The sequence below is a fragment of the Theropithecus gelada genome, chromosome 2 (genome assembly GCF_003255815.1).
Source record: "Theropithecus gelada isolate Dixy chromosome 2, Tgel_1.0, whole genome shotgun sequence".
Taxonomy (NCBI): domain Eukaryota; kingdom Metazoa; phylum Chordata; class Mammalia; order Primates; family Cercopithecidae; genus Theropithecus; species Theropithecus gelada.
In genome coordinates this window covers 77,285,877-77,312,005 of record NC_037669.1, presented here as the reverse complement: position 1 = coordinate 77,312,005, position 26,129 = coordinate 77,285,877, and the positions used below count along the sequence as shown (strand labels likewise).

At 39.0% G+C, this 26,129-nt stretch overlaps 1 protein-coding gene and 1 pseudogene across 16 annotated transcripts in view; one reads left to right on the top strand and one right to left on the bottom strand.

Annotated features, from left to right (window-relative positions):
* Positions 1-26,129, bottom strand: part of CADPS (calcium dependent secretion activator) — a 489,640-nt gene that overhangs the window by 413,356 nt on the left and 50,155 nt on the right. The gene's annotated exons all lie outside the window — the stretch shown is intronic.
* Positions 18,166-18,278, top strand: LOC112619879 (annotated as a pseudogene).

Sequence of the window (26,129 nt, the reverse complement as noted above, 5' to 3'; positions counted from 1 at the left end):
CACCTGGTCAAGTTAAGAAAAAGGATGATGAAATCCATGAAGGAGTTACATAAGAAGACAAATGATGTGTTAAAAAGACATTAAAAAATTTTCCGGAGAAGGCATATAGCAGAGAGAGTCTAGGCATGGGCATAATTGCAACTCTTATTTATATGGGCATCATTTGCTTAAATTAAGAGATGATTTCACTGATTGGAAACCATTTCTGATTCAACTTAAATGACCTGCATAGATATTTTATAACCATTCAGGATCAGCATATTTGCAGATAAGCCAGACTACTTAATAAAATGTGTGTTTTAGTGCTGCAGAGAGAAAAAAATTGAATAATTGTAGGAAATGTTGGAATAAAAAAATATGTGACAGAAATTCCTTGGGTAAACAAACCATTGCTATGAAAACACTGCTTCCCATAATTTAGTATTTAGTAATCACCTACTAATTAAATAAATGCTAGAATATTTCTAAGCTTAAGTCATCATCTTAAAACTGTAAGCATGCTTATATTTACAATGTCACCAACTGCATATTTTTTCCTTTATTCTAAGAGAAAGAGAGAAGTGAGATGGCTCTGAGACAGCCTGGAGAAATTAATGCACAGAGCTAACCTGTATTATCCAACCCAAAAGTTTTTCTCCCAGAAAATCAGTTTGAGATATTGTATGGTTTTTTTTCCCTCAGGAAATGTCCATGAAACAGCCCTTTAACTCCATTCTTTTCTTGAGGGATGACAGTTACGTTTCTTTGTTCTGTTCTTTCTTATATAGGGGGCCCACAAATTGTGTCCTGTGACTATGTTTGGTTTCCTTATGGGTGGAGACCAAGTCTTGCCTTCTGTGTGACTGCTCCTCTCTCAGCACTTTGCACACAGTAGATGCTCATAAAATATTTAATGAATAATGAACGAAGTATCCAATCAACTCTTACTCCACTTTGTCTCCTGTTTGATAGAGAAGATAGATATTTCCAGAAAGGCAAATTTAAAAGATTTCCTGATCATGTCCTTTGCAGGGACATGGATGGAGCTGGAGGCCGTTATGCTTAGCAAATGAATGCAGGAGCAGAAAACCAAATACTACATGTTCTCACTTATAAGTGGGAGCTAAATGATGAAAACACATGGACACATAGAGAAGAACAGCACACAATGGGACCTGTTGGAGGGTGGAAGGTGGGAGGAAAGAGAGGATCAGGAAAAATAACTAATGGGTACTAGGTTTAATACCTAGGTGATAAAATAATCTGTGCAACAGACTCCCATGACACAAGCTTACCTATGTAACAAACCTGCACTTGTACCCCTGAACTTAAGTTAAAAAAAGAAAAAAATAAAAATAAAAGGTTTCTTGAAAGTAATCTATAACAAAATAATCTTTTGAGACTGAAAAATGTAACACATCTATTTTTTAGAAACCACCATGAAGAAGAATAAATGCAAAACTTAATGTATGACATTCATTCATTCATGCATTCATTCATTCAACAAACACTGAGCATCTACTATGTTCTAGGCACTATACTTGGAGCTGTGGATACACAAGTGAGTATGACAGACATGGCAGATAGACAATACACAAGTAAGCATTAAATAAACATTCCAGATTGAGATAAATGCAATGAAGCACATAAACAGTGTGATGGCTAATATTGAGTGTCAACTTGATTGGATTGAAGGATGCCAAGTATTGTTTCTGGGTGTGTCTGTGAGGGTGTTGCCAAAGAAGATTAACACTGGAGTCAGTGGACTGGGAAAGACAGACCCATCTTTAATCTGGGTGGGCACCATCTAATCAGCTGCCAGTATGACTAGGATAAAGCAGGCAGAAGAACATGGAAGGACTGATTTGCTGAATCTTCCAGCCTTCATCTTTCTCCTGTGCTGTATGCTTCCTGCCCTTGAATATCAGACTCTAAATTATTCAACTTTTGGACTCTTGGACTTACACCAGTGAAGGCTGCATAGTCAGCTTCCCTACTTTTGACGTTTTTGGGACTTGGACTGGCTTCCTTGCTCCTCAACTTGCAGACGGCCTATTGTAGGACTTCACCTCGTGATCGTGTGAGTCAATACTCCTTAATAAACTCCCCTTCAGATACACATCTATCCTATTAGTTCTGTCCCTCTAGAGAACACTCATACAAACAGGGAGATGAAATTGCTACTCATCTTTTAAAGTTCAGCCCAAATGTTACCCCTATGAAGCTTCCTTCAATATCCCTAGGATGTGTCAGGTACTTTTTCCTGCTTCCTCTCATTACTCTTTCTGCATGGCTTCTTTACACAATGTTTCACTTTGTGTCCCAGTAACAGGTTTGTCAGTATTTATACCAGATTATGAACAAGGATGCCACATATAGTAGACATTCATTAAGCAATTGTTGAGTAAAGAATGAATGACCTATAATGGCTCTTACAGCAACAGAAGCTCCCAAGTACTGATGGAGAATCCACTACCATGAGTCTCTCTAGACATCAGCAGATATTTTGGCATGAACTTCAGCAGCCATTCCTAGTGTTACCCTATAGAGCTGCTTGTCCAAGGTTTACCTGATGGTCATCTTTCAGCACTCTGCTGTGATGACCCTCCTCTAGATCACATATGTGCATCATGTGTGCCTAACTTGCCTATGTTCTCTAGGAGAAGAGCAGTGCTTCACAGATTGTCCACCACTGTTGACAGCACTTTACTTGGGTGCTCTGAGGAACTGTGCATTTCTTAAACAAAAAGGTTAAGACCCAAATGAGGGGGTTACTGGTCCAGAGCTAACTCTAGATTCTGGCTTTTGTAGCCGAGGGTGCCTCTGTCCAGTGTTAGTCATAGAGCCTGTTGGTGTGCTCTAACTCTGGAGGCAGAATACCTAGATTCACATCGGCTCTGTCACCCACTTTCTCAACAAGTTCACCTATGAAACACTCTTCCTTGATATCTTGGTAAGAAAAATTATACCTTCACAGACCAATTCTAAATTTATCTCTATTTTTAAATAACTTGTTTCCTCTATGGAATATATTCAGATCCAAATACATTTTGTCAAGCAGCAAGATAATGTTACAATTTTACAGGCACAAATTCTAGAGTCAAATCAACCTGCACTCCAGTGTTGGCTCTTCCAGTTTCTGTGTATGTGGCCCTGGGGCAGTTGCTTAACCTCTCTGAGCCTCAGCTTTTTTTTAATATATAAATGTAGATAATATTATATAATTTGGGGTTTATAATGGGGTTGAATGAGATTAGGTATGTAAAGGGCTTGATCATGCCTGGGAAATGGGAGCTCAATAAATGTTAGCTACTGCTACCACCACCACCACCACCACCACCACCATCACAGTTGGGAAGTGATTATCCATGATATTTCTACATTTCTTGGGACCGCTTTCATTCTTGACCATCCTTTCAAGGATATTTACACGTCAAACAGTCTTGGAAAATAGAGATAGAGCTTCTCTGCAGGGCAGAGGGAAGATGTGTTTCCTGACTAGGATAATAAGGATAATGTTTCTCTCCAGACTGAGCAGGTTTGCTAGCAGTACCTTATAAAACTGGGCTTTCCTAAGCTCAGGGTTCCTTAGCTGTCACACAGACCCACACTGTTTGTGGTATCTGCCTGGGCTTCTCCAAGTTAGCCCCCAGGACTTGGGGAACAGGGAAAATGGGTGCCAACAGAAAGCACATGCCTTCTGCTGTGCTGTGACTAGGACAGTCCTTTGTCACTTTCACAAGAGTTTTGTGTCATCTGCCAGGATTTAGGAAGGTCAGTGGTGTAAAATTGTAGACTCTTCTCAGTTCCTTAAAATGATAGTCATCATCATTATTACCATCATCACCATCATCATCATCCTTTTGGGTGACAAAAATGTTGAAAGCAAATATTAAAGTTACCATCCTAAGTGAAACTCGTTGTATGGTTCAGGGGTACCACTCCCTTCGAAGGTACTAATCATATGACTTTAATATATAGACTATGACTAATTTATTATATGCTCTTCCAGAATCATGTAGAAAAAATGAAAACTAAATTTACTGGGAAGATATTTTAAATGTGAGTTTACTGTGTGTTTACTGAATGTGAGTGAACATGACTTATTAAATATATAAATATGTTTAAGTTATAGATTACAGATTTGTATTATCCTTGTTAATATAAACATGTTCATTTATTTCTGCTGGTTTTGAAGGCACAGAATTCAAAATCAGAGCCACCCATGCAATTTGGTATGTATATTGTTGTGCCATGATTTCATTAAATGTGTTTCTTAATATGCTTTTTATCTATGTCATTTTAGTTAAATGGTTTGGAATAAACCAAAACAACAACAAAAAGATTAAAACATCTCTCCCAGAAAACTCATTTGCAAAACATTCTTTCTCGATGTCTTAGTAATAAAACAATTTTATGCCTAGAGCCCCCAGTTTAATTTTCCTTCTTTCTATTTTTATAGAAAACCCTTATTTTCCCTTCAGGGGAAAACAGAGCTTAGCTCTATCTGTTAAGGTGGTAGGCTGGGGTAGATGGTAAGGGTAGAGTCAAGTCAGTCAAATGGATCTTGATTTAAGTCCTGTTTTCCCCACTTCCTAGCGCGGTGACTAACCTTGGACTATGAACCCGTTTCTTCATCTGTAAAGTGAGCATTATACCACAAACCTTGACGAGTTACTGAGAGGCTTAGCAGGTAGTGCTTCAAGAACACTAGTTAAATATGAGCTTATAAAATAAGAAAAGAAAGAACAGATGATCTACTCCATAAATGCCACTGATGCAAGAATTTTTTTGGCAGATTTAAAGTTGAATTAGAAATAATCCCTGCCCCACAACTGTTCTTTGGTTTTATGCCTTTGGCTTACTCTGAAAGATTAAAAAAGAAATAAGCACATAGAATTTCTATTTATTTGCCACAGGGATGATGTTAAAGATACTGTCTCCTATATTTCTCAGTAAGACCTCAATGAAAACCCAGGAAAAACATGATTTCATGCATAAGGTCCCAGATAATCTTGTCTTTCCTTGAGGAATTTTTATGCTTTTATTCATGAAAAATAGAATGCGACTTTCCCGTTGTGCTGTGGCTATCAGGAAGCCATAAATTAAATCTGTGGTTCCATGTTTAAAATCCAGCAAATTAGATATTGTTTGATTTTAATTTGATATTAATAACCATAATAGTAGTTACCACTTATTTAACACCAATAATGTGCCAGGTGTTGTTCACAAATCATCTGTAGTCCTAAACTGACCTGTGAAGCAGGTGCCATTACCCCGGTTTACAGATAAAAAAAAAAAAACAGGCTCAGCTGAGTGAAGCTACTTTGTTCAAGGTCACACATAAGGTGAAGCTGAGATTTAAATCCAGGTAGTTCTGACCTCGAAATCTATGTTCTTTCCACAGTTTTAATCATAGAGCCTGTTTAGATTTCCCTGAATCTCAATTTTTTTCTTTATAGTTATTTTGTTGGACACAATCGTGCAGACATCACTCTTTGTTTTAACACACTTTGCTTGTGTTAAAACATTGTTTTGTGGCTTCTATCCAGTGAAGTCTTCGTGAGGAGAAAGATTCAGGTTGGCAACTTTGCCTCCCACACTTGACCTACGCAGCAAAAGTCTGTTCTGTGTAAGCAAATAACATGTGTCAGTGGAACGTAATTAAGCCACAGGACACATAAGGCCAAGCCAAATTTTGACTATAACTTAGTATTATGGGGTGTGGACAGTGCATCATGACGCCAAATTAAGACACACATGCACACATGTGCACACACAAAAACCCACATACCTGTAAAACACACTCTCATGAGTTTCTTGAAATATTGCCCCAAAATTCTGCACCTACAAAACCAGCTTGTCTGCTGGGCCTTTGTACATGCTGTACTCTTTGCCCGGAATGTTTTCCTTCTTACCACTTTCTTTACCTAATTCACTTCTACTCATCCTTCAAATCTCTGAACAGCCTTCACATTCACTGAGCCACCACTGACTCACCCCTCTTCAAGGTTAGGTCAACCTCTCCTAATCTCTGTAACAGGTGCCCAGCATCTTCAAAGTGATAGACACCTAAAACATTTTAATTGAATGAATCAGTGAATCTCTGGCTGATGGATGTTTGATGGGGGTCGATTTAGAGACCCTGGATGAAGGCAGTGGTTTCAAAGTGAAAAGAGCTCAAAATATACCTTTAAAATCCCAGGTATGAATGAATTGAATGAATAAACAAACACTGATGGGTTACTTATCCAGTGGACATTCATAATGCTTGACAACTTCACAGTTTTTCAAATCAAGAATCTGAAGTTAGTTCACTATGGTGTACAATATTTTCCAAGGGTCACTAAGCAATTCCCAGCCATCCTTCTCTTTCCTACTATTCTCTGGTCTAGTTCAGAATGTTGATCCAGAGAAAAGAGGCACCATTCTGGGTCCCCAAATAGGTCATCGCCAGCAATACGTCTGCACTGCTAAGAGGCACTAGTTCTCAGACTCAGATGGCAGTCACCTAGTAGTGCTGAGTGGGCTTTTGAGATGAGCAAGAACACTTAGGAAAGGACAGAACTGAGGCAGAGAACACTGGCCTCTTCTATGCTTTGCCTCCTCTTAGCAACCTCCACTCTTCTGCCTTCCAGATGTGTTTTAATGTGTAGGAGAACTGAACCATGCAACTCCACATTGCTACACCGGCTGGGTGATTTATTGAGTGGGTAGACCCGTAAGATCAAGTATCTACTAGCTGGGGAAGGAGAGAAGCCTTGCTCTGAGATGACTGATCCTTGAAAACACAGAGAAAGTTTATTAAAGAGCCTGTAAGACATTAAGGTAGGGTCATTACTGAATAATGACATTTGAGATGCTTTCCTTTTATTTTTTTTATTTTAATTTTTTTCTATATAGCAGGGATTCTCAACCAGAGAGGATTTTGCTCACCTCTTCCCCAGGGCTATTTGGCAAAGTCTGGACACGTTTTTTAGCTGTCACAACTGGAGGTGAGGGGGAGACTGCTACTGGCATCTAGTGGGTAGAAGGCTGTGTTGCTGCTAAACATCTCAAAATGAACATGATGGCTTTGCCCCACATGTCAACAGTGGTGAGATAAGAAACCCTATATATAACTATACGATCCTGGGTTTCTTACCCTCCTTATGCCTCCATTTTTCATCTGTAAAAGTGGGTATAACCATCATTCTTGTCTCACAAGGTGAATGTGAGTGTTAGCATTGCCATCTGTAAAGTGTTTTCGGCTCATAGAAAAAGCACCCTAAATGTTAACAGACAGTAAGTCGCCGTGTAGCTTAAACATCCTCTCATTTTCCCAGGACACGAGAGGATAACTTTCAGGATAACTTCAAGTTCTTCTCCTGCTGATCTTGTCCTACATCCTCTCACCAGTGAAGCCTCATTTGCCAATTTCTAATCCCTGAACAGATCCAACTTTTCCCTGCCTTGGGGCCTTTGCCCAGGCTGCTCCTTCTCCCTAGGTTCCCTTTTCCCGCCTTTCTTTGGGAAGGTCTTCTAATGTCACCGGAAACGTCATTACCTCAAAAAGACTTTTCCTGAGTCTTTTTGCCTCAGTAGGACTCTGATTGTATTTTCTCTGGTGCCTCCCTGCTCCTTGAACAGCCCCGGTCACAATCAGGACATATTAATTTGTTTGCTTACTTGATGAAGGTCTCCATCCCCCTACATGTGGACAGGGATCATTATGTCTGTACTGCTTAAGTCAAGGACCACAATAAATACTTGATGGATGAATGAATGGACAGATAAATGAATAAACTGGGGAGCTGGGAAAACAACTCCGCCTTTGAGGTTGGAGGAGATGAAACACATAGTGAAGACTCAGAGGCATCTTGAGGCCAAGGGTATTCTGTTTTAATAGCGTTCTCAAGAGAAAAGGCCACTGTTTCCAGGGGCAATTCTGGGTAGAATAGGGCTGAGTTGGGTGATAGGGGTGAGTGACTGAGAGAGAAGAAATACGTTCACATTATGTTGAAGGACAGCCCTTATTTATATTAATGTTTAATTCCACCGACCTAGTTTAGACTCACTGGCTTTATGAGTTTATTTTTGGCTTTTTTTATTTTGGGAAGAGGCTCATCAGAGATTAAAGCTGCAGTAACAACATGTTTCAATATGTTGCTCCCTGGTGATTTGAAACACCCCTAGAAATCGCTCTGTATTGTGTATTGTTGTTGCCTTGCAAATCTATAACATGAATTTGACATAAGTGCTTCAATACTGGGTGGCTGTAGTTCCGATTACAACATATCACAGTGATTTATATTTTACATTTATTTATATATTTGTTCATTTACTTGAAATTGTGAAAAGACAAAATCACATAGTGTTGAAATGCCATATACACAGTATGTCCTGACCTTTCAATGGGAAGAGGAGAACAAAAATCTCAAATTGACTGAGAGTGAATAAAGTATAAATAATCATGAATTTTAAGAACCAGTATCAAGAAATATAGAGGCCCAAGGATGGAAATACAGAGATGAAATCAGTACAGGGAAGGATTTCTCACCCCAGAGCTATTGACATTTTGGGCCAGATAATTCTTTGCTGTGGGTGGCAGTCCTAGGCATGGTGAGATATTGAAGTAGGATTCATGGCTTGTCACCACGACATGCCTGCAGCACTCCCCAGCTGTTACAACCCAGAATACCTCCTGACACTGCAGAATGTTCCCTGGAATGGGGTTAGGGGTCAAAATTCCCCCAGTCAAGAACCGCTCACTGTTATTGAGAATTCATTTGCTAACATTTCTGAGCACTGCTTTCTGTGCCCAGTGTACTGTATCCATCCTCTCAGTTGCTCCTCAAAGGCAACCTGTGAAGTAGGTATTGACCTTATCTCCCTTTGTCTGAGGAAGAAAGTGAGGCTAAGTCATTTAGTAACTGCCTTTGATCACTCCATTAGGAAGCACTAAGGGGTTGGTCTGATTTCACACTGGGGTTGGTCTGATTTCAAATCTTACCTCTAAACTACTATGCTATTACGTAGTGTTTTTCTCAATCTTCATTTAAAGATGAATCATCTATAGTTTATGAACTGCCTTCAATCAGTTTTCCTTTCCCTTCCTTCCACAAACGTATCAGCACTAACTATACGTAAAGCAGCTGTACTAACTGAAGGCTGAAGAGGCTCTGCTGCCTACGCTCATTTTACTTCCCTAGATCCATTCTCTTCCCTTTTCCCCTCTGCTCTGCTCAGGGATGCTGATTTCTATAGACTGCTGTAACCAGATTTCTTGCCTGATGCTTTTCTGTTGAGCTCAGCTAATGAGAGGCACCAGCAGGAGATCAGGGTGGGAAGAGAGAGAGGTTGAAGTATTTAATCTACTGACTCCTTCCTGCCAGACAGACTTTGGCACTTCTCTGTCTAAAACCACAGTTCTTGTTGAGTGGCCTGTCTTTTGTGCTCCAAGCTCTCACCGGTAACCTCCTCCCCGCCTCTACAAGCTATGGGCTCCCTGCTGTTGCTAGCCCCAGGGTGTTTCTCCATCCCTTATAGCTTTTCCTTGCTCTGTCCAACCTTTTCTAAATAATCCCTTCATTATGTACCCCTCAATTACCCAGTCTGGGTGAGGCAGCTGTGTTCTGCCAGCTGTGTTCTGCTATGACTGATACAGAGGAATGAAAGACACTAATAAAGGACGAGAGCCTAACCCTTGCCTGGGAAAATTTGCAAACTATTTGGGAGACAAATTGTTCAGACCAAATAGCTAAAGTAATTACATTCTGTACATAGAAAATGTACAGCATACTAACAATAGTAGCAATAGTAAAGACTTTCATTGAGCATCTACTTTAAACCAGGGCATTCAGCCTGGGCAACATAGCAAGACCTCGTCTTCAGTTAAAAAAAGAAAACGAAAAAAATGAGCCGGCTGTTGTGGCACGCAACTGTAATCCTAGTTACTCAGAAGGCTGAGGCAGGAAGATTGGTTGAGTATGGGAGATCAAGGCTGCAGAGAGCTGTGATTTCCACTGCACTCCAGTCTGGACAACAGAGCAAAATCCTATCTCCAAATAAATAAAAAGAAACAGGGCATTAAAGTCTTCCTCTCACTTAGTTGTGACAATAACCCTGTGGGGTGTGTGTTACTGGTCCCCTTTATGGTTGAGGAAAAAGGATTAGAGAAATTGGGTAACATATTTAAGGACATACAGCTAGTAACTGGCAGAGTATGTTACTGAATTTAATGATCAAAGCAGAATTTAACTAATATTAACCTCAATGGCAACCCAATGTGATTTTTTTAAAAAAGGAAACAAGCAAGCATTTTTGAGAGAACTGTTTGCAGTTGAAAAGGCACTAATTCAAATGACACTAATTTAGAAATTGTCCTTGCTCAGGCAAGGAATCAGGAACTCTTCCTGAATAAGATTCTGGAATAATTATTTCCTCTCTAATATTTATAGTCTCGGGACAGTGAAGGCTACAGTCCAAGAGGGATCACTTTTTCAAATCAAGGGCTTTGAAATTAAAGATGACTTCAATGAGTCTTTAATTCCCGTATTTTAAAGATAGTTTGTGTTCCTCATATATTATTGCACAAAATGGGTCTATCAGGGAATAAGACATTTTGACCCAAGCATTTGACCCTGCCATTTCAATGCTACTAATGTCTAAATGTCTTGATTACAAACATTAATCAGACTTAAATCAACACCGGAGAATCTTCATCAAGGCAGTTGTTTCTTGGACACATATCAGTAAGCCAATTTAATTATTTAATCAAATTTCCTTTTTTTTCTGTCTCCCAAGCTGGAGAGCAGTGGTACTATCTCAGCTCACTGCAACCTCCGCCTCCTGGGTACAAGTGATTCTCCTGCCTCAGCTTCCCAAGTAGCTGGGATTACAGGTGCCCACAATTACACCCAGTTAATTTTTGTATTTTTAGTAGAGATGAGGTTTCACCATGTTGGCCAAGCTGGTCTCAAACTCAGGAGTTCAAGTAATCCACCTACCTCGGTCTCCCAAACTGCTGGGATTACAGATGTGAACCACCGAGCCTGGTCATTATTCTTTAATCAAGTTTCATTTCCAATTTCTCAATCTTTATTTTTATCAATTATTTTCATAGGGCTGAGCTTATTTCTTTTGAAAATCTTTTTTTTTTTTTTTGAGACGGAGTCTCGCTCTGTCCCCCAGGCTGGAGTGCAGTAGCCTGATCTCGGCTCACTGCAAGCTCCGCCTCCCGAGTTCACGCCATTCTCCTGCCTCAGCCTCCTGAGTAGCTGGGACTACAGGTGCCCGCCACCACGCCCGGCTAATTTTTTTTTTGTATTTTTAGTAGAGACGGGGTTTCACCGTGGTCTCGATCTCCTGACCTTGTGATCTGCCCACCTCGGCCTCCCAAAGTGCTGGGATTACAGGCGTGAGCCACCGCGCCCGACCTGAAAATCTTTAATACATATTTACTTCATCTACCAGTTTTTATTCACAAAGATTTCAAATATATATTGCCACAGTGATTTTTTCATTGGCCATTATTTCAACTGAAGTTCATTTTTCTGGGTCAACTGTTATACATCTAGATTTTGTCAAGAGGGTGCTATTTCCCATCAATTTTTAGGTACTACTAACTTGATATTTCTTTTTTCCTTTTTTTTTTTTTTCTTTTTGAGACAGAGTCTTACACTGTTGTGCAGGCTGGAATGAAATGGCGCGATTTCGGCTCATTGCAACCTCCACCTGCTGGGTTCATGTGATTCTCCTGCCTCAGCCTCCCGAGTAGCTGGGGCTACGGGCACACATCACCAAACTCAGCTAATTTTTTGTATTTTTAGTACAGTTGGGGTTTCACTACGTTGGCCAGACTGGTCTCAAACTCCTGACCTCATGATCTGCCTGCCTCAGCCTCCCAAAGTGCTGGGATTACAGGTATGAGCCACTGCGCCCTCCCCTAACTTGGAATTTCTAAATGTTGCACATTTCTAAATGGAATAAAATGCTGAATATATCTAAATGAAATAAAAATAATAAATGAGATAAAAAATTGCTAGCCTTATGAGAAAACTGGGGTACAAGATTTTGAGTCTGACTCTCCAGGAAAATGAGACTTAGAGAGGTCAAGAGGCAGAGAATGAGAGAGAAAAAGTAAAAGTGGAGAAAGAGAGACAGGCTGAAGCTCTCCTGGTGGTCTGGTTACCTATTCTTAAAAGTCTTCAGGGTCAAAGGGTGGGGTGAAAAAGTCCCGCTTCAGGCCCAGGTTGATTGCTATTTGTCATCATCATTCTTTATTTTCCTTAGTGGCATCCAGCTATGTCTTATTTGTATAACTTCTCTTAGGTTCCTGGGTACCATTCTCATGGTTTTCCTTCAGTCTCCCTGACCTTCCTTCCCAGCATCCATGATTTATTCCGCCTCCTTTGTTTGACGTCAAACATTGGGGAGCGCCAGGGCCTTGTCCTGGGCATCCTTTCCTCAGTGTCCTTTCTCTTTAGATATTATCGTCCAATAGGTGGCCTTAAGTGCCACCTCTTATGCAAATGACACTCAAAACTGTATCTCCAGCGTTGACCTTCCACTAAGCACTAGACTCTTAGATCCAATGCTTAATGGGTGCCTCCACCTGCATGGTGGAGTACAATATGCATCTCAAACCTAACACAGCCCAAATAAAATTCTGGACTTTTCCATCCTAAACCTCTTCCTCCCGCAACTCAGTAAACAATACCACCATGTACTCAACTGTACAAACCAAAAAATGTAGACACTATTCTTGATTTAGCTTTTTCTTTCTTTTTCCTTCACTTAATCCATCGTCAATTTCTGTTGAGTCTATTGCCAAATATAGCTCAGATCCTACTACCTCTGTACATCTGCATTGCTGCCACTTGAGTCCTTGCCACAGTCCTTTGCTGATCAGTTGTCACGTTTCCTCATTGAAATCCCAGCTCCTACTGTTGCTTTTCATACTTCCCAGATGTTAATGATCTTTTTAAAAAATATATTGAATCATGTCGCTCCTCCTGCCTGAAACATCCAATGGCTTCCCATTGCACTTAGAATAACATTCAAACAGTTTCCTCTGGCTCAGAAATACCCACAACAGCAAACCCCTGGGCACCTCTGTGATGTTATTACCTTTGCCCTCTTTTACTGGATGCCAGTGCCACAGGCCTTCTTTCTCTTTCTCAAGCAAGCCAATCTCAGGGTTTGTCCTATTTCAGAGCTTTTCCACAGCAATCATGGTTACATTTGCCGGGAACACTCATTCCTCTTATCTCATGTGACTGTTTCCTTTTGTTGTTCAGGTTTCAGCCTGATTGTCATCTCCCCAGACTGCCCAATGTAAAGTAGCTCCCGGGAGGTCTCTATTGCACCACCCAGCTTTAACGTTATACAAAGCACTTATCACTATCCGGTATTTTTCTTATTAATTACTTGAACAGTCTTCTGTCTTATTCCACTAGAACGTCAGGTCCACAAGAGGAGGGATGAGGTTTGTCTTGCCTGTTGCTGTATTTCCATCCTCTGGCACAGTGCCTGTCATATCGTAGATGATGCATAATATCCGTGAAACGAATACGTGTATGGTAATACCATATACATCAGAATATAAAACTGTGGATGTTTCTTTGATAGACTCTCACCCCCATCATTCTGAACACATACAATTACATCTTAACATAAAACATTGCTTTTTAATTTTGCTGCAATTGCCACAATATAGCCATATCACTCACAAATAATCTTTGAATACCAGGATTATTTTCGAGTGGTCCACATTGGCCTGCATATTTTTTGAATCTACTTACAGCCACAGACCAGGATGCAATTCTAACTCTGCTGCTAAGGACCTGTGTGATGCTGGTCAAGCCACTACCATTAGGGGCCCCTAATATGGGAAATGACCTTCCCTGAGATCCCTTTCAGCTCTAAACAAGCAATGGAAAGTAGTAGTCAAAAGCATGCTTTTGGTATCAGATGGACCTGAACTAAAAACCATTTTCCATGTAAGGGAACATGGGCCTCAGTTTTTCCTCTAAAAGGTAAGGACGATGATGTTATCTATGGCCAAATAATTGAGCAATTTTATTCACACAAGCACCCAATATAACTACCAGTTTATAATGAGCACTCAAAGCATATTAGTAGTAGTGGTCATATGATATTATTATTATTAATATCATCATCATTAATGAGTATCAATTTCTAAGAAGCAGCTTTTCAAGTACATGCCAACTAAATATTAAAATCATTGGGGGAAATTCTCCTGAAAGTATCTTATTAACTTCTTTATTACTTGGATTGGTTTTTACAAATGGTCTGTTGTCTGTTCTTTCCCAGAGTATGAATTTCTGATAATCATGGAGAGAACAAAATGACTTTCATTATCCAGCTAAAATACAGTTCTGTAGCAGAATTAATCCATGTCTTTGCATGCTAAGTCATAGAAAACTGAATAGCTGTATCCTAAAACCATAGCTTCACTCTTGAGGGTCTTTGTTCCCTGTAAACCTCCTTTGCTGAATATCCCACTGTCATTTCCTGGGTTTTCCACTCCCGGTCCACAAGTAGAAATGCTGCCCATTTGTGATGGTGATGGTGATTGTGAGGACGCAGGGCTCTTATGTGTGTTTGGTGCCTAGCACAGAGCTGCTCACAAAGCACAAAGGAGGCTGCCAGTTAAGCTGAGCTTTCTTCTCCCCTTCCAATTCAAATGAACCTGGTACAAAATCCAAAGGAACTGGTACTGGTGGTGGGGAAACAAACCCAGAATAGAGGAATAGTAGTTTATATAACCAGATTCTGTTTATAAACCAGCCCTTCTTAAACTGGGACCCGTGGTTCTTAGCTTTCATCAAGCTTTCTTAGAGGTTGATGCCCCAACAAAAGCTGAGTCAGTGATGTAAATTGCAAAAGGAGTTGGAGGGAAAGCACATTTGAATAAATCAAGTCAAATGCTCCACAATATTGTTAATATTTAACTAAGAGAGTAGCCTAACATTTTTACCTAATTGCTCTTTCCTCTTTTTTCCACATATTCTACCCACTCCTCCAACCAGCCAATCTTATTTAAAAAAAAAAAAAAAAATCTGTAAGCCAACATTCTCCTGCACTCCTCCAGAACTGCTCATTGCATAATCACCTCTAGAGTTATCTGCTTGTCATTTCCATCTCTCAGAAGTACACACCATCCATACTGGAAGCCTCAAGAAAATGCATGCATTTGGCACTATGGATTTATATTTGTTGTTCAGAAATAATTGCAAGCCCACCATTTGTAGATTAAGGAATATGGCATATGACTGCTAAAAGCCCTGCATTATAAAGTCTTATTTCAATCCTACCCCATCCTTCAAAGCCCAGTTTAAGGCTTCCTAAGACCTTCTCCAGCAGTCACTTCTCTTCCTTCTCTGACAGGTGTGCCACCTCATGTTTTGCTCAGGCAGCTGAACAATGGCATCGATGCTGTAACTGGTAATTCACAATTCTTTCATACGGGGCAAGGGCTGGTGCTTATTAAATCCTCATCGGCTGATTTTTGTTAGAAAGCATCTTTCTCCCCAAAATGAGGACATCCGTTGTCTCTAAATGTCATAATTTAAGCGAATTAATTTATAAACTTAAAACAACAGAAAGGACATTATGTGAGAGTATGAATTAAACTTTACAGATACTAGTATTTATTTGTCTTTAATATTTTAAGACTGCTTTTTATCTACCTCAGTGTTTTTTAATGGCTTAAATGTCTTTTACCTACCTATATTTCCTCCTAAGACTAAATAATATGTTTATCTTATCTAATGGTAAATATAAAAGCAAATTACATTAAAAAGATTTTCATTATGAGGTAAAGTATTTACACAGTAATGCCAAGTAAAAGAGGCAAAATACATAATTATATAGATATAGTTTGGCTTCCACTGTTAAAAAATATTCAAAAACAACTGGAAGGAGGTACACAAAAAAGTTAACACATGATATTTATTTTTGGCGGTGCAAAGACAGGTGATTGTTAAGTTACTTTTGTATACTTTCCTGCATGTGTACATTGTATACAATGTGCATAATTTTACTATATAATCAAGTAAATGCCACTTTTTAAAAAGTCCTTTTGCCTTAATACATAAGGTGGCCTTCAAGTGAGGTGATGCTGCTCAAGCTGTCTGGCTAATATGTCCAAGTTTCATCAGTGAGTGAGGACTAGAGCTGAAATCTGAACACGGAAACTGTCATTCCTCAGAAATGATCCCTTCCTGCTAGAAAATGAGTTAATTAAAAAAGCCATCTTTTCTATTTAGAATCGGGGCAAAGGTATAATCACACATCAGGAGCCATTCAGCTTCAGATGCGCATGCAATTTCATTTTAAAGGCAGCAAAGAAAATAACTGGCATGTGCTGTTTCAGGCAACATGTGCTGTCTAGATGGTTATATAGGCATTATGCAAGTCACTCATAGGAGCAATTAAATGGTTCAAAATGCATCCTCTCTATCTTCTAAAAGAAAGCTCTTTTAGGAAATTGACGTTGGACCCTTTTCTGAATTATAAGTGAGTGGATTATGCATCTCTCCATATGAGAGAGCATTTGAAAGCATCAGACCGAGGGCATGGCTCTCCAGGCAAATGATTTATGTATGTATGTGTAAGACCCTTTTAGTTAGTGACCCTCCTGAATCTCTGACTTTCTGGTAGAAATTAAATGAGCTGTTTTCTGAGGCTGTGGATGGCGGTTGATGGAGAAAGCACAGGATTAGAAGGGCACAGGACAAAAACGTTTAAACACAAACAAATGGAAAAATATTCCATACTCATGGATTAGAAGAATTAATATCATTAAAATGGTCATATTGCCTATACCAATCTACAGACTCAATGCTATTTCTATCAAATTACCAATGTCATTTTTTACAGAATTAAAAAACTATTCTAAAACCTATTTGGAACCAAAAAAAGAGCCCAAATAGCCACAGCAATACTAAGAAAAAAGAATAAAGTTGGATGAATCACATTACCCGACCTCAAACTATACTACAAGGCCACAGTAACCTAAACAGCATGGTACTGGTACAAAAACAGGCACATAAGCCAGTAGAACAGAATAGAGGACCCAGAAATAAAGCCACACACCTACAAGCATCTGATCTTCAACAAAGTTGACAAAAATAAGCAATGGGGAAAGGACTCCTTATTCAATAAATGGTGCTGGGATAGCTGGCTAACCATATGCAGAAGAACAAAACTAGACCCCTACCTTTTACCATATATAAAAATAAACTCGAGATGTATTAAAGACTTGACTATAAGTCCTAAAATTATTAAAATCATAGGAGAAAACCTAGGAAATACCATTCTTAACATCAGCCTTGGGAAATAATTTATGATTAAGTCCTCAAAAGCACTTGCTACAAGAAAAAAAAATTGGCAATGGGACCTAATTAAACTAAAGAGCTTCTGCACAGTGAAGGAAACTATCAACAAACAACCTACAGAATAAGATAAGGTATTTGTGAACTACGTATTTGACAAAGGTCTAATATCCAGAATCTACAAGGAACTTAAGCAATTGAACAAGCAAAAAACAAATAACCCCATTGAAAAGTGGGCAAAGGACATGAACAGACACTTCTCAAAAGAAAACATACAAGTGGCCAACAAAAATAGAAGCTATTCTTTGTTTACTACCAAATCTCATATGCTTTGCCTTGTTGCCAACACAGAGTAGAAGCTCAATAAATTTTTATTGAATGAACAAAAGAATGAATGAATGAAATGTGTGGAACTTTTCAATGAGAAACAGTGGCCATATATCTCTCTTATCTCTGCACACAGTTAGCACTTACTAAATTTATATTAATCTTACTATTGAAGCTTTGAAATAACAAGGTAAAAGATAGTTGCAACTGCGCTAAATCTACATAGGCCCTGAAATCCATTGGTAGATGCCGAAAGTAAGCACTTGTAATATATCACCTGAGAAATTCATTTCCCCAATCCTGTCAAACTCATTGCTTTCTGGGCCAAACCACCAGTCTTTGAAAGGTGATGTGAAGATCTAAAAACACAGTAAAAATGTAACAAAAGTCACATATGTAACTTTAAATTTTTATAGCTCCCTTAATAAAGTAAAAAGAAATAGATGAACTTTTCAGAATATGTTTAACTTAATATATTCACAATATTATCATTTAAAAACATAATCAGTACAAACGCTCGCTCACTTGGGCAGCACGTATACTAAAATTGGAATGATTACAAAGAAGATTAACATACCCCCTAGGCAAGGATGACATAAATTCGTGAAGCAGTTCATATAAAAATTTCTTTTACCTATTCAGGTGATAATTTACTTTTTTAATATGTAATTTCTTCTAAATCTGTGTGTTTCACATGTATGGTTCATCTTGGTATGGGCTTATAACTTTCCACACGTCTAATTCAATCCTGGGAAGAAGTTACACTATGAGAGAACCTGGATTATGGTGGTTCTCAAACTTACAATTCCTTCAAAACTGTCAAGCCATATTCTGAAAATACAACACAAATTTGTTGCTGCAAGACTATGTTTCAAATGAAGCTGGGTATACTTTATCCTCTGTCATCCTTAAGAATTATCTCCATGAAACTTAATTGCTAAGCACAGGGAGTACCCACTCTTTTCCTCTTTCAACTGTTTTCATTACTTTAAAGATCAAAGCAATTAGTCAATGAAATGAATCACTAAACAAATTGTAACATTTTAAAAGTTAACTCCATTTTGATACAAACTTCACAAGACAGGTTTTGTGAGACTTCCATCTTCTTTTTGGTGTCTCTCTTAGCAGAGCTAGTCAATTCCTTTGAAATTGTACTGTACTTTTTACATGTATATAGTTTCATAAGACAAATTAAATTTCAATTTCTTAGTATTATGGGAGACTGCTGTTCTTAAAATAAATGAAGATAAAATATGTAGGTAAATATTCACTAACGAGGTACATACAAGATTAATCATGGCAACACAGATTATAATAGCCCTATACTGGAAACAAGCAAAATGCCAATGAGCAGTAGAATGGGTGAAATATTGTGTGATAGTCAATGGAATTCTACACATACTGAAAATCAACTACTGTTACATAAAAAATTTAACTCACAAATTAGTGAGTGAAGAGGCCAGTCACCGAGACATCACACTATGATTTCATTTACATAAAGTTCAAAAATAGGAAAAATTAATCTATGGTCTGAGAAATCAGGATAATGGTGACCAGGGGTTGGGGAGAAGTGATTGGTAGGGGGGCAGGATGGGTCTCCTGGGGGACAGATAACATTCTGTTCCTTGATCTGGGTGCAGACTACATGGGTGTGTGCATGTAGGATTTATACAATTCTCTGACATTCATTATGCTTCAATACCACTTCCATAAAAATAATCAGACACATGAGAAAGTTAGAAGCTTGCTATCATACACTCCTGCCCCATGTGTTTCTGTTAAAAATTGGGCCTATTGTGCTGCTTCCTGCTTCTACCTTTTTGAGTTTCTCACTAAATCAAGGCAAAACAACTGATAGGGCTTTTAAGTAAAAGGCATGTTTTTCTCTGAGTTTGTGTCTTTCCTTCTCTCTCAGTCTCCCTTCTCTTTCCCATGCCTTCCTGCACCCCCTAGGTCCAGGTCTTTCTCTTCTTCAAGCAAATTTACTTAAAAGAAGGAAAGATAAGTAATAACTATATTTTCCTGATTGGATGAGAACAGCTTTGGGATGTGTCTGCAATCTTCAAATTGATCTTTTTATGATGATATGAAGAACTTGAATGGTTAAAATATTTATTGTTGATTTCTCATTTCATTCTCTGATTTGGGCTGTAAGAGAGATCAATTTTTCTCTACCCACTTAACTCCTGTAGAGTGTGGCTGTGGGGGATGCATATATTTTAATAAAGCTTTAAATTAACAATTGCATGATACTCTGACCTGCTCTTACTATGAAACTTAGCATACTTATAAGAAATATTGTTATGGCCAGAAGGAAGACAAAATGTGTTATGCATACCAAAGCCTATATGTAGTGGGAAAATATCCTTTCCTATTTTAACTATTTCTGAACTGGTGTCTCTTTAGGAAAAGGTTGAGCTAACTGAAGGCTTTGAAGGCAGTCCCCAAGGAATTGACTACTTGTGGGCTTAGAGGTTGTCTCTCACTCACCACCCCCACTGATCCTCAAATAAATTTGCTTACAAAAGTGGGTATGTTATTATTCTTCCCCACCCAGGGAAATAAGTTGGGTTAAAACAACCTTATTTCCAAACATCATATAGAAATTACAGGAGATGACTTAACAACAACAAAAAATTCAATGTGCAGCTTAGGATAGCCATTTAGAGCAAACACATTACTCTGGGGTGAGGAAAAGGAAGAAAACTTCCCCTTGATGATAACTTTAAATATCTATGTATATATTTAAAGCAGCCATGGCTAAATGAAGCCTTCCTAGCACTGCTAGATAAACACGACCTCACTACCTTTGCAGGAACCTACCTTAGTGCAGAACTGTAAGAAGTTGTGCATTCAGAAAGCCTCACATTTTTCACAGGAGAGCTTTAAAAATGCAATTTCTCTTGGAGCAAACCAAACAGAGCTGACACACAGTAATCACTCTTTTCACATTTCAGTAACTTGTGCTAACCCTCCTAGTTTTCAAATCTCTTTAGTCCACAGTAACAACGATCTGCTAGTGACCCAGATGCTAAGCTGAAGCCCAGGTTTTCCTCCTCCTTCTTATCAAAATATTCTAACCAGAGTTGTGAGTGAAGTTAAGGATCTAGTAAAACTTTTTTGGCCTTTCTCCACCTCAACCTAGGAGGAATCACATAAAATAGTCCAAGGCCAGGAAGTGAAAGCAAAGGCATATGAAGTCCCTAGAGCAGAGGTTACCTGGAGTCTCTTAAGGATTTGAACACCTTACATCACTAGGATTTAAAATATCTCCTCTCTCTTATGTACAGAATCAAAAGTTGACTGAAGAGCCTTTGTAAACATCATGATAACAGAATATTTGATGGACACTGCACCATTTGTTTGCGTTTGCTCTCTGGCTAACTTCAGAACCTCATATCTTGAAAGGTCAGGTACACAGCATTGAGAAAGGTATATTTTTGCTGAATGATGGTGAGCATCGCAAATCAATTTCAATACACTTTCCTGAGGAACAGGGAAGGGTCTCTGCATTATCTTTCAGGAAGTCACACCATTCAACATTATCATATGAGATACAATCTACACACCATCTTTGTATTGCCTTAATTAAGGCAGCAGGGCTCCCTGGAAAAGGAAAAAATCTACTGCACAGTTTGGATGTTTAAGTTTGTGGAAACTTTTTGATTCTTTGAATACTCTGATTTTTTTTTATTACACTTTAAGTTCTAGGGTACATGTGCACAACGTGCAGGTTTGTTACATATGTATACATGTGCCATGTTGATGTGCTGCACCCATTAACTCGTCATTTACGTTAGGTATATCTCCTAATGCTATCCCTCCCCCATCTCCCACCCCATGACAAGCTCCGGTGTGTGATGTTCCCCTTCCTGTGTCCAAGTGTTCTCATTGTTCAATTCCCAACTATGAGTGAGAACATGTGGTGTTTGGTTTTTTGTCCTTGTGATACTTTGCTGAGAATGATGGTTTCCAGCTTCATCCTTGTCCCTACAAAGGACATGAACTCATCCTCTTTTATGGCTGCATAATATTCCATGGTATATATGTGCCACATTTTCTTAATCCAGTCTATCATCAATGGACATTTGGGTTGGTTCTAAGTCTTTGTGATTGTGAATAGTGCTGCAATAAACATATGTGTGCATGTGTCTTTATGGCAGCATGATTTATAATCCTTTGGGTATATGCCCAGTAATGGGATGGCTGGGTCAAATGGTATTTCTAGTTCTAGATCCTTGAGGAATCACCACACTGTCTTCCACAATGGTTGAACTAGTTTACAATCCCACCAACAGTGTAAAAACATTCCTATTTCTCCACATCCTCTCCAGTACCTGTTGTTTCCTGACTTTTTAATGATTGCCATTCTAATTGGTGTGAGATGGTATCTCATTGTGGTTTCGATTTGCATTTCTCTGATGGCCAGTGATGATGAGCATTTTTTCATGTGTCTGTTGGTTGCATAAATGTCTTCTTTTGAGAAGTGTCTGTTACTCTGATCTTTAGTCCTTTAATCCCTTAGAACCATTAACTATGAGTCAAAACAACTTCCAAATCTGGAGTTTCCTTTAAAGAGAAAATGTCCGTGGTTTATTAAATAACTGCAAAAATTATTTGTTTAATCTCTTCTCCCTGTCTTTAAGCAGGTAGCTTGTTCGGTATACTGTGTAAATCAGTATGAAAATTCAAGAAATTACCTAGTAGAAAGAAGCCAACATTTTGGGTCAGGGAGGTCGTTTGCTAGGTAAATTGGCACAATGTGAACATTAACACAAAGTTCAAGTAGTTTCCAAATCAATTTGATTTAGAAAAGAATGCAGATTGCATGTGGGCTTCCAAGTTCAAATGTCTACATTACCACATTTCCCTTGGAGGGAAGAAAAACAGGATGTGGTTTAGGATGCTGCTATAAATCAACTCAAGGACCCTTTAATAATTTCAGTAATACCTGTGTGCAGCCCACATTTGGTTTAAGTGACTTTGTCCAATCCTAGGAATTTTCTAGCTTTAGGTCGATGTTAAAACTCAGCGCCAAGTCCGGAGCGAGAAAGAAACCACCTACTGAGAATTGTTTTTCTAATGTTTTCCTTAACAATTTATAATAACCACCAAGCAAGTCTTTGGATGGGGAAATTTCAAGTTAGGGCTGCCAAGTACAGCTGAAGTCTTAGCAAACTGACATTGGACCCATGATTCCACTGGTACTTAAACTTATCTGCACGTCAGAGGCCTTCAGGGACCCGCACTCGATCTACTGTATCAAAATCTCAGGGGAGGCTAAGTCAGGGACAGCATTCCTACAACTCAATAGCAAAAAGTCAAATCACCGAATTTGTAAAATAGACAGAAGACTTGACAACACACCTCAGAAAGGTAGGTGCATGAATGGCTAATAAGCACACGAAAAAGTGCTCCACATCAATAGTTATCAGGAAAATGCAAATGAAACTACCATAAGATACCACTCCACACCTGTTTGAACAGTTAAAATTAAAAAGACAGACTAATGTTGGAAAGGACGTGAAGCAACCATAACTCTCATACATTGCTGGGAGAAGGGTAAATAGCCCAACTACTGTACTTTGCATAATGGTTTGGCAGATGAGATAAACATATACCTACCTTACAAGATAGCAACTTCTCTGTTAGCTATTTACCCGAGACATGAAAACATATGTGCACGGAAAAACTTGTATGAGCATGAGCATAGCAGCTTTATTCCTAATAGCTAAAAACTGGAGACAGTCAAAATGTCCATCAAAAGGAGAATAGATACATAAATTGTGTTAGAGCCAAACAATGTAAAAGTACCCAGCATTTAAAAGGGACAATCTACTGATACAACGTAGTTGAACTTCAATAGTATTATTCTGAGTGGGGGAAAAAAACCCCAAACACAGAAGATCATATTGTATGTTTTCATTTTTATGAAATTTTATAATAGGAAAACTAATGTTTATTAAGAGATAGGAACAGTTACTGGCGCCAGGGGATGGTGGTAGAGGTGGGTGGGCAGGGACTGACTGTGGGGGACATGAGGGAACTTTCTAGAGTGGTGGAAATGGTCAATATTTTAAAAGAAGTGTGGGTTATGTGTGTATTTGTCAAAACTCAGTGAACTGTACACTGAAGATCTGTTTGAACAGATGTAAATTATTCTTCAATAAAGTAAAATTAAATGAAAAAAGTCTCCAAGTATATTTACATATTTACGATGTGAATCTATGTTTGTAAACCACTACATCAAGGAATATTTAAAAAAAAACACTGCAAAATGATTTTTATTTTTTGCTACAATCCGAAGGTTTTAGTGATGATGCTCACAACATGTTGGAAGATCAAAGTTTGGGGTGAGGGTTAAAGCAATGACAATCTGTGTGTGTGTGTGTGTGTGTGTGTGTGTGTGTTACAGTAAAGTGTGGATTCAGCAGGTCTATGATGTTCAAATTCTACACATTCCAAAGAAAGGCATGCCCCACCCCCTTCATCTGTTTACGAGAGATAACTTCTAAACCCTTAGAATATCCTGCCTGATAACAGTGTCTTTGTATACCTGTGGCATTGCACCATGGCAGATGGTTTATGCTAATGATGTGATTAACAGTGAGGTGCTTGGGCTGGAGACTATGTAACTAAGGTCAGTCATATGGGCACTCCATCCCTATGTAACCAATTCCTAATTTTAAAAATCCTGGACATCAAGGCTTGAGTGAGCTTCCCTGGTTGGTAGCATTCTGTACATGTTGTCATACATTTTTCCTGGGAACAGTAAGTACTGTCCTATGACCTCACTTGGAGAGGAAAACTGGAAGTTTGTGCCCGGTCTCCCGTGAACTCTGCCCTATGCACTTTTTCCTTTGCTGATTTTAATCTGTATCTTTTCTGAAATAAACTGTAACCATGAGTATAACAGCTTTTCTGGTATCTTTGAGTCTTTCTAGTGGATCGTTGAACTGAGGATAGTTGGGGACCTCACACATATGCATGCATGCACACACACATACACATGCACACACATGATACACATAAATTGAAATTAAAGAAACAATAAAAAGATGCAATGAAAATGGGTGCATTGAGTTTTCATAAAAGTCCAATGATCCTGAACAGGCCATACAACCCCAGGAGTATAATCCTGTGTTGGATTAGGGGAATGGTCTAGAATTTGGTACATTGGCCTCAATCTGAAAGGGTACAGGTGTATACCACACAAGGTGCTGAGATGATCACCGCAGTATAGCTACTGTGAATTTTCGGTAAGGGAGACAGCATTTTTCTGAAATATTCCACAAATAGAGAAACAGACAATCACAGCACCCTCCTTGATCCGGCATTGCCTACCCCTCCAGATTCATGGTACATGACTCTCCCTCTCATTTTCAGTATTTTATCCAATACTCTGGGATTTCCGGCTCTGTCCTATATTTTATCCTTCAGAGCCTACTGTATACAGTGGAATTATTATTTCTTAGCCTGGTTATATATTTTTAACCTCTCTTACTAAAATATGAGCTCGGTAAGGACAAGGAAGAGGTCTACAGGTCCTTACTTTGTCTCTAGCACCTAGTTTAGGCCTGACATTAATAACAATACTATCTGAAGGGTGAAAGCCTGAACAGCTGAGTTCCTTGAATGCAGCTGGTGCTTTTCAGTTTCAGGGCCTTTGCATATACCATTCCCCCTTTTTGGACCAATCTTCCCTTTCTCCTCTTTACTAGACAATTCCTACTTACTCTTTCTTCCTCATCTTTTTTTTTTTTTTTTTTTTTTGAGACAGAGTCTCACTCTGTTGCCGGTCTGGAGTGCAGTGGTGTGATCTCGGCTCACTGCAACCTTCGCCTCCCAGGTTCAAGCCATTCTCCTGCCTCAGCCTCCCGAGTATCTGGGACTACAGGCACGCACCACCATGCCCAGCTAATTTTTGTATTTTAGTAGAGATGGGGTTTCACCACTTTGGCCAGGCTAATCTCGATCTCTTGACCTTGTGATCCACCCGCCTCAGCCTCCCAAAGTGCTGGGATTACAGGTATGAGCCACCATGCCCGGCCTTCTTCCTCATCTTAAGCATCCCTCTTGGAAAACCACCCTCAGATTAGCTAGATAAGACACTCTTTTCATACTAGTCTGTATTTGTTTGCTATTGTTATATAACAAATCACTTCAAATTTAGGAGCTTCAAACACCACTTATTATACTCATAGTTCTGTAGGTCAGAAGTTTGGGCAGGCTTACCTGGGTTCTCTGCTTTAGAGTCTCTGTATTGGTTTTCTAGGCTGCCTTAACAAAATATCATAAACTAGGTGGCTTAAAACAATAGAAATATATTATTTTGCAATTCTGGAGTCTAGAAATCCAGACTCAGAGTCTTGGCAGGGCCAAGCGTCCTCCAAAGGCTCTAGGGAAGAATGTTCTTTGCCTCTTTCAGCTTTTGATAACTCCAAGAATTTTCTGCCTCCATCTTCACATGGCTGTTTTCCC